Source organism: Pecten maximus, chromosome 8 (genome assembly GCF_902652985.1).
Source record: "Pecten maximus chromosome 8, xPecMax1.1, whole genome shotgun sequence".
Taxonomy (NCBI): domain Eukaryota; kingdom Metazoa; phylum Mollusca; class Bivalvia; order Pectinida; family Pectinidae; genus Pecten; species Pecten maximus.
The window spans coordinates 39,854,563-39,864,016 of record NC_047022.1 but is presented as its reverse complement, the minus strand read 5'-3'; the positions used below and the strand labels follow the sequence as shown (position 1 = coordinate 39,864,016).

General features: G+C 39.0%; 1 long non-coding RNA gene across 1 annotated transcript; it reads left to right on the top strand.

Annotated features, from left to right (window-relative positions):
• Window positions 1–481: 481 nt before the first annotated feature.
• LOC117333497 lies at window positions 482–3,867 on the top strand. The gene is made up of 2 exons (XR_004533913.1): window positions 482–1,311; window positions 1,344–3,867. It is a non-coding gene; the product is annotated as an uncharacterized LOC117333497 (long non-coding RNA).
• Window positions 3,868–9,454: the final 5,587 nt, after the last annotated feature.

The window sequence follows — 9,454 nt, the reverse complement described above, 5'->3', positions numbered from 1 at the left end:
ATTGGCAGGAATGTAAAGTAATAATAACCACAAATTATTGATTTATAATTGTAATTAATCTCATGACTGCTCTTATCTGAAAAAAAAACTTACTCGAAAGTTCCAAATTTAAATGTGTATAAATTCAAATATAAGATTGAAAATGTTTTGCATTCTTGTTAAAGATGGTGCTGTTGATGTAAGTTTCCAAGATAAAAACAAACAGAATTCTAACATCCTAACAAAATCATAGTTCTAAGTTAATTAACACAAAATCCATTAAATCAAGGGCAAAATACCAATATGATTTCTACTAGAGAAGGTAGGATGCTCTAGAAGGGAAACTTCCAAAGTGTTTTCTTCTTCATTGACGACACCTTCCTTAGTCATATTTTCAAAGCGGGAACTAGCTTATAAGGTGGTGACAACAGAACCACTAGGCATATCAACAAACATCAAACATGTCTTACGTCATATCCCACAAGAAAATAGAACATTTCCTAATAAAGATGGTTGATGTTGAAGAGTGCGCATAATGTCCTTGATTTGTAGTTCTTTAAGCTATATTAGATCAACATAGTCAAGTTTTTTAAAGATAAAATTGAAGGACTTTTCATGGACAGTGTAATTGTAACTTCTTAATTACAAATGTAGCTAATTTGTATGAAAACAAAAATAATTCATCCAAGAGCAGGCTGTATTTTAATCCCATTTCAATGCCATTAGTCTGATGGAAGATCTACAAAGATGTAAAAAAAAAACAACACACAAATAAAACTACAATGTACAGTTATCGTTCTAAAACAAAACTAGAATAAAAGATTGGGTAATCAGATACTTATGAGATTTTCCTTTGTATATTTCATATATTTCTAAAATAGAATTGTTTGTTCTTTAAGATTTTATAAGTGGTTGTGTAGAATGGTGAAGAGTGTGATACATTCTGTACATATGTTATAACCTACAGCAATATCAATGGTATTGGGTGCTTTGTTAGAAGTGTGATTGGTAGCAGGACACTTACATACAAGGACTAAGGGTAGGACACATACATACTAGGACTAAGGGTAGGACACATACATACTAGGACTGAGGGTAGGACACATACATACTAGGACTGAGGTGACATGACACATACATACTAGGACTAAGGGTAGTAGGACACATACATACTAGGACTGAGGGTAACAGGACACATACATACTAGGACTAAGGGTAGTAGGACATATACATACTAGGACTAAGGGTAGTAGGACATATACATACTAGGACTAAGGTTAGGACACATACATACTAGGACTAAGGGTAGGACACATACATACTAGGACTGAGGTATAACAGGACACATACATACTAGGACTAAGGGTAGGACACATACATACTAGGACTAAGGGTAGTAGGACATATACATACTAGGACTAAGGGTAGGACACATACATACTAGGACTAAGGGTAGGACACATACATACTAGGACTAAGGGTAGTAGGACACATACATACTAGGACTAAGGGTAGTAGGACACATACATACTAGGACTGAGGGTAGTAGGACACATACATACTAGGACTGAGGGTAGGACACATACATACTAGGACTGAGGGTAACAGGACACATACATACTAGGACTAAGGGTAGGACACATACATACTAGGACTAAGGGTAGGACACATACATACTAGGACTAAGGGTAACAGGACACATACATACTAGGACTAAGGGTAACAGGACACATACATACTAGGACTAAGGGTAACAGGACACTTACATACTAGGACTAAGGGTAACAGGACACATACATACTAGGACTGAGGGTAACAGGACACATACATACTAGGACTAAGGGTAACAGGACACATACATACTAGGACTAAGAGTAGCAGGACACATACATATTAGGACTAAGGGTAGGACACATACATACTAGGACTAAGGGTAGGACACATACATACTAGGACTAAGGGTAGGACACATACATACTAGGACTAAGGGTAACAGGACACATACATACTAGGACTAAGGGTAACAGGACACATACATACTAGGACTAAGGGTAACAGGACACTTACATACTAGGACTAAGGGTAACAGGACACATACATACTAGGACTGAGGGTAACAGGACACATACATACTAGGACTAAGGGTAACAGGACACATACATACTAGGACTGAGGGTAACAGGACACATACATACTAGGACTAAGGGTAACAGGACACATACATACTAGGACTGAGGGTAGGACACATACATACTAGGACTAAGGGTAACAGGACACATACATACTAGGACTAAGGGTAGTAGGATACATACATACTAGGACTAAGGATAACAGGACACATACATACTAGGACTAAGGGTAACAGGACACATACATACTAGGACTAAGGATAACAGGACACATACATACTAGGACTAAGGGTAACAGGACACATACATACTAGGACTAAGGGTAACAGGACACATACATACTAGGACTAAGGGAAGCAGGACATACATACTAGGACTAAGGGTAGTAGGACACATACATACTAGGACTAAGGGAAGCAGGACATATATATATACAATGTACTAACATATGGAGGTTATGTTTAGAGACCATCTTAAAATATATGTATCAGCTTAAAACAACAAGTGTGAAACAAGGCAACTTCACAAATGACATACTGGTATATAATAAGGCACTGTCAGAAACCCAGGTGATACTAGAAAAGATGAATGACAATATCAAAAATAATAACTAGAAAAAATGTAATATCAAAAATAATAGGTGTAAAATCAGGTAGAAATGTGGACCAAGGTTTACCTACAGGATTGAAACATCTTTGTCAGCCTTAACTCAGCTCTCTCTAATCTTGTCTTTTAATTCCTTTGTAATCTGGTCATTTAGAAGAGAAATACTGCATGTATAATGTTTATTAGATAAAGCCACTAGCAATGAGGGCGAGGAATCCGATGTTGTTTCCATGGCACTAGATACACATTCTACAGTGTGAACAAATTGGATCATATAAATATGAGTATAAAGGATCAAAGGGATGAAAGGCAATTGAACAACTGTATCTGATGAACAAATCCACATTAATCAATGCTCCCATGCCAATGGGTTTTTCATGCAGTGCTTTGTGAACCTATTAAAAAGGGTTGAACACATTAAGATTTTAAAGATTTTCTCAATATCAATAGTCTAATGAGAAAAAAAATCAAACATATGGTTTGAAATAGCATTGGAAACTCCCTAGTATTTTGTTTTTGGTGCACAAGTGTTTTTATTGAATAAGCACGGAATGTGAAGTGTGAGAGATGTTATCATTAGTCATAAACATGGACACAGTACATGACAGTGTGATTACTTTGTGTCCTCATACACCGTCACAAACAAACCTCACTGCTAAAGGGTTACAGTTATTTAATAGATTTGGCCAACATCAATGATTCCATTTCTATAAAAATACATGTATGGTTGACACTTTCATTTCTGTGTAATAATTCATTGTTTGATATTACATATATGTCTTTAAATGTTCACCTGTAAAGTTTGCAAAAGCTCATGCTATTTTTTGAGATATTTTGATATGTTGTTAAGAATACTTGTTACCTTAGTCATTGAATACTCGACAAAATGTTTAATTACTTCTCAATGACTATGTAGGTATACCAATATTGGTATGTAATATTGAATGCTATGCAATTAAAATTCCTGCTGTCCAAAAGTAAATGACTGGATTCCTAAAGAGACACTTGACTCACTTGTTCTGTGTGTTACAGCACAATGCCCTCTGTCTATATCTGATAGTGCCTAAACATACATTCTGTTAATTGTTTTTATGTCACAAAAACTCCATATTTTGTGTAAGCATAACCAATAAAATTTGGTGTAACAGTTAAATGGCTCTTGTATTTTTTATTAGCCCACCATCATCAGACGATGGGTTTTTCAAAACGCCCTGCGTCTGTGGTCCGTCTGTCCGTCATAAATAATTCTTATCGCTATTTCTCAGAAAGTACTGAAGCGATCTTTCTCAAATTTCATATATAAGTTCCCCTTGGTACCTAGTTGTGCATATTGTATTTTAGGACCGATCGAAAAACAACATGGCCGACAGGCAGTTATCTTTGATTTTGACAGTTGAAGTTTGTTATCACTATTTCTCAAAAAGAACTGAAGGGATCTTTCTCAAATTTTCATATGTAAGTTTCCCTAGGTCCCTAGTTATACTTAGTGCATTTTGGGATCGATTGAAAAAAAACATTGCTGACAAGCGGCCATCTTGGATTTTGACGATTGAGTTTTGTTACTGCTCGTTCTCAAATTTTATATGTAGGTTCCCCTTGATCCCAAGTTATGCATATTCCTGTCTAGGACAACCTGACAACAACAGGCAACCATCTTGAATATTGTCAATTGAAACTGCACTGTTATAACAATTTCTTAAAGTACTAAATGGCCATTATTTGTCTTTCTCAAAAGTGAGGTTTCCAGCAATGTTAATTTCCCAAAGGGGTCAGCCAAAAGATTTTTTTTACACTTAGTGACCAGTCACCGATAAATTGCTTTGTGCCGTCAGAGGTGGTTCCCTTGGCTATGTATTTAAACCAAATAATTCAATGATGCACTTGCCTTATTAACTAATTACGTAACTTAATTTCTAAACTAAGAATGCAGATTATCACAAAACAGATAAAAAAATAAGTATTTATTTTAAAGAAATAGGAAAACATAACTTAATATCAAAATACTAAAACAGTAAGTATACCGCCGATTATATTTATCTTTTGGGCAATTTGTGAAAAAATTTCACTTCTTGTAAACAAAATAAATGACATCTTGAATGTCAGTCCATTCAAAATTATTTAGCGTATAGAGAGATTAATAATTTACCCTTATCCTTCCCAGAGATAAAAAAAAATTACCATTTGTTTAAATTGTGTGTTAATTTTTTGCTTTGATGTGTGTCACCCCAATGACTTGATGAACGATAGTGAACATAACAGACCACTCTGTAACACTCCAAACCTAATGCTCAAATGTGCCATTCCTAATATATAACGACCCGTACCAGGCATACAATTAATGCAGACATGTGTAAGCCACATCCTTAAATGACAATCATTGTTTTAAATTATAATTAGGAGGTTAAATTTAATATATTACTGATGGTGACTAAACAAATCTTGTAACAATATACCTCATTGTTCTTTTACATTTTCTTCAAATAAATAACTTCTATGTCCATGATTTGAAATATTACATTAAAGCACTTCTATCCTATTTACAAAATCGCATCAGACGGAGACTTTAAACACGTAATACAGTGCCATTCTCACAATGAGAGATAGGTGTGTAGGTGACCTAATACAGTGCCGTTCTCACAATGAGAGATAGGTGTGTAGGTGACCTAATACAGTGCCGTTCTCACAATGAGAGATAGGTGTGTAGGTGACCTAATACAGTACCGTTCTCACAATGAGAGATAGGTGTGTTGGTGACCTAATACAGTGCCGTTCTCACAATGAGAGATAGGTGTGTAGGTGACCTAATACAGTGCCGTACTCACAATGAGAGATAGGTGTGTTGGTGCGGTACCGTCCTCACAATGAGAGATAGGTGTGTTGGTGCGGTACTGTCCTTACAATGAGAGATAGGTGTGTTAGTGCGGTACCGTCCTCACAATGAGAGATAGGTGTGTTGGTGCGGTACTGTCCTCACAATGAGAGATAGGTGTGTTGGTGACCTAATACAGTGCCCTTCTCACAATGAGAGATAGGTGTGTTGGTGACCTAATACAGTGCCCTTCTCACAATGAGATATAGGTGTGTTGGTGACCTAATATAGTACCATTCTCACAATGAGAGATAGGTGTGTAGGTGTGGTACTGTTCTCACAATGAGAGATAGGTGTGTAGGTGACCTAATACGTCACCGTTCTCACAATGAGAGATAGGTGTGTTGGTGACCTAATACAGTGCCGTTCTCACAATGAGAGATAGGTGTGTTGGTGCGGTACCTGTCCTCACAGTGAGAGATAGGTGTGTAGGTGACCTAATACAGTACCGTTCTCACAATGAGAGATGGGTGTGTAGGTGACCTAATACAGTACCGTTCTCACAATGAGAGATTGGAGTGTAGGTGACCTAATACAGAACTGTTCTCACAATGAGAGATAGGTGTGTAGGTGACCTAATACAGTACCGTTCTCACAATGAGAGATAGGTGTGTAGGTGACCTAATACAGTACCGTTCTCACAATGAGAGACAGGTGTGTAGGTGACCTAATACAGTACCGTTCTCACAATGAGAGATGGCGTGTAGGTGACCTAATACAGAACTGTTCTCACAATGAGAGATAGGTGTGTAGGTGACCTAATACAGTACCGTTCTCACAATGAGAGATAGGTGTGTAGGTGACCTAATACAGTACCGTTCTCACAATGAGAGACAGGTGTGTAGGTGACCTAATACAGTACCGTTCTCACAATGAGAGATGGCGTGTAGGTGACCTAATACAGTACCGTTCTTACAATGAGAGATGGCGTGTAGGTGACCTAATACAGTACCGTTCTCACAATGAGAGATAGGTGTGTAGGTGACCTAATACAGTACCGTTCTCACAATGAGAGATAGGTGTGTTGGTGACCTAATACAGTACCGTTCTCACAATGAGAGATAGGTGTGTAGGTGACCTAATACAGTACCGTTCTCACAATGAGAGATAGGTGTGTAGGTGACCTAATACAGTACCGTTCTCACAATGAGAGATAGGTGTGTAGGTGACCTAATACAGTACCGTTCTCACAATGAGAGATAGGTGTGTAGGTGACCTAATACAGTACCGTTCTCACAATGAGAGACAGGTGTGTAAGTGACCTAATACAGTACCGTTCTCACAATGAGAGATAGGTGTGTAGGTGACCTAATACGTCACCGTTCTCACAATGAGAGATAGGTGTGTTGGTGACCTAATACAGTGCCGTTCTCACAATGAGAGATAGGTGTGTTGGTGCGGTACCGTCCTCACAATGAGAGATAGGTGTGTTGGTGCGGTACTGTCCTCACAATGAGAGATAGGTGTGTTAGTGCGGTACCGTCCTCACAATGAGAGATAGGTGTGTTCGTGCGGTACTGTCCTCACAATGAGAGATAGGTGTGTTGGTGACCTAATACAGTGCCGTTCTCACAATGAGAGACAGGTGTGTAGGTGACCTAATACAGTACCGTTCTCACAATGAGAGATAGGTGTGTAGGTGACCTAATACAGTACCGTTCTCACAATGAGAGACAGGTGTGTTGGTGACCTAATACAGTGCCGTTCTCACAATGAGAGATAGGTGTGTAGGTGACCTAATACAGAACTGTTCTCACAATGAGAGATAGGTGTGTAGGTGACCTAATACAGTACCGTTCTCACAATGAGAGATAGGTGTGTAGGTGACCTAATACAGAACTGTTCTCACAATGAGAGATAGGTGTGTTGGTGACCTAATACAGTACCGTTCTCACAATGAGAGATGGCGTGTAGGTGACCTAATACAGTACCGTTCTTACAATGAGAGATAGGGTGGGAGAATAGTGCGTTAGGCGGTGTAGGTGACCTAATACAGTGCCGTTCTCACAAGAGAGATAGGCGTGTAGGTGACCTAATACAGTACCGTTCTCATCAATGAGAGACAGGTGTGTGGTGACACTAATACAGTACCGTTCTCACAATGAGAGATGGGTGTGTAGGTGACCTAATACAGTACCGTTCTCACAATGAGAGATAGGTGTGTAGGTGACCTAATACAGTACCGTTCTCACAATGAGAGATAGGTGTGTAGGTGACCTAATACAGTACCGTTCTCACAATGAGAGATAGGTGTGTAGGTGACCTAATACAGTACCGTTCTCACAATGAGAGATAGGTGTGTAGGTGACCTAATACAGTACCGTTCTCACAATGAGAGATAGGTGTGTAGGTGACCTAATACAGTACCGTTCTCACAATGAGAGATAGGTGTGTAGGTGACCTAATACAGTACCGTTCTCACAATGAGAGATAGGTGTGTAGGTGACCTAATACAGTACCGTTCTCACAATGAGAGATAGGTGTGTAGGTGACCTAATACAGTACCGTTCTCACAATGAGAGATAGGTGTGTAGGTGACCTAATACAGTACCGTTCTCACAATGAGAGATAGGTGTGTAGGTGACCTAATACAGTACCGTTCTCACAATGAGAGATAGGTGTGTAGGTGACCTAATACAGTACCGTTCTCACAATGAGAGATAGGTGTGTAGGTGACCTAATACAGTACCGTTCTCACAATGAGAGATAGGTGTGTAGGTGACCTAATACAGTACCGTTCTCACAATGAGAGATAGGTGTGTAGGTGACCTAATACAGTGCCGTTCTCACAATGAGAGACAGGTGTGTAGGTGACCTAATACAGTACCGTTCTCACAATGAGAGATAGGTGTGTAGGTGACCTAATACAGTACCGTTCTCACAATGAGAGATATATGTGTAGGTGACCTAATACAGTACCGTTCTTACAATGAGAGATGGCGTGTAGGTGACCTAATACAGTGCCGTTCTCACAATGAGAGACAGGTGTGTTGGTGACCTAATACAGTACCGTTCTCACAATGAGAGATAGGTGTGTAGGTGACCTAATACAGAACTGTTCTCACAATGAGAGATAGGTGTGTAGGTGACCTAATACAGTACCGTTCTCACAATGAGAGATAGGTGTGTAGGTGACCTAATACAGAACGTTCTCACAATGAGAGATAGGTGTGTAGGTGACCTAATACAGTACCGTTCTCACAATGAGAGATAGGTGTGTAGGTGACCTAATACAGAACTGTTCTCACAATGAGAGATAGGTGTGTAGGTGACCTAATACAGAACTGTTCTCACAATGAGAGATAGGTGTGTAGGTGACCTAATACAGTACCGTTCTCACAATGAGAGATAGGTGTGTAGGTGACCTAATACAGAACTGTTCTCACAATGAGAGATAGGTGTGTTGGTGACCTAATACAGTACCGTTCTCACAATGAGAGATAGGTGTGTAGGTGACCTAATACAGTACTGTTCTCACAATGAGAGATAGGTGTGTAGGTGACCTAATACAGTACTGTTCTCACAATGAGAGATAGGTGTGTTGGTGACCTAATACAGTACCGTTCTCACAATGAGAGATAGGTGTGTAGGTGACCTAATACAGTACCGTTCTCACAATGAGAGATAGGTGTGTTGGTGCGGGTTGTGAATAAAGTTGTCTTTAGGAGAGACATTAAAACCAAGAAAACTGCTAGAAACATATACCAAGCTTGATGTTTAAAAAGCAGATGGCAATAACTTTACTGAGGATCAAGACACCGACGTGTTCGAAGTGTTTCAAGAATTATCAGAAACGAAAGCCGCAACCTGAAGATTAAAACATATGTATTGATGATGTGGCCGAACATCCAATTATTATTTATAGAAGATC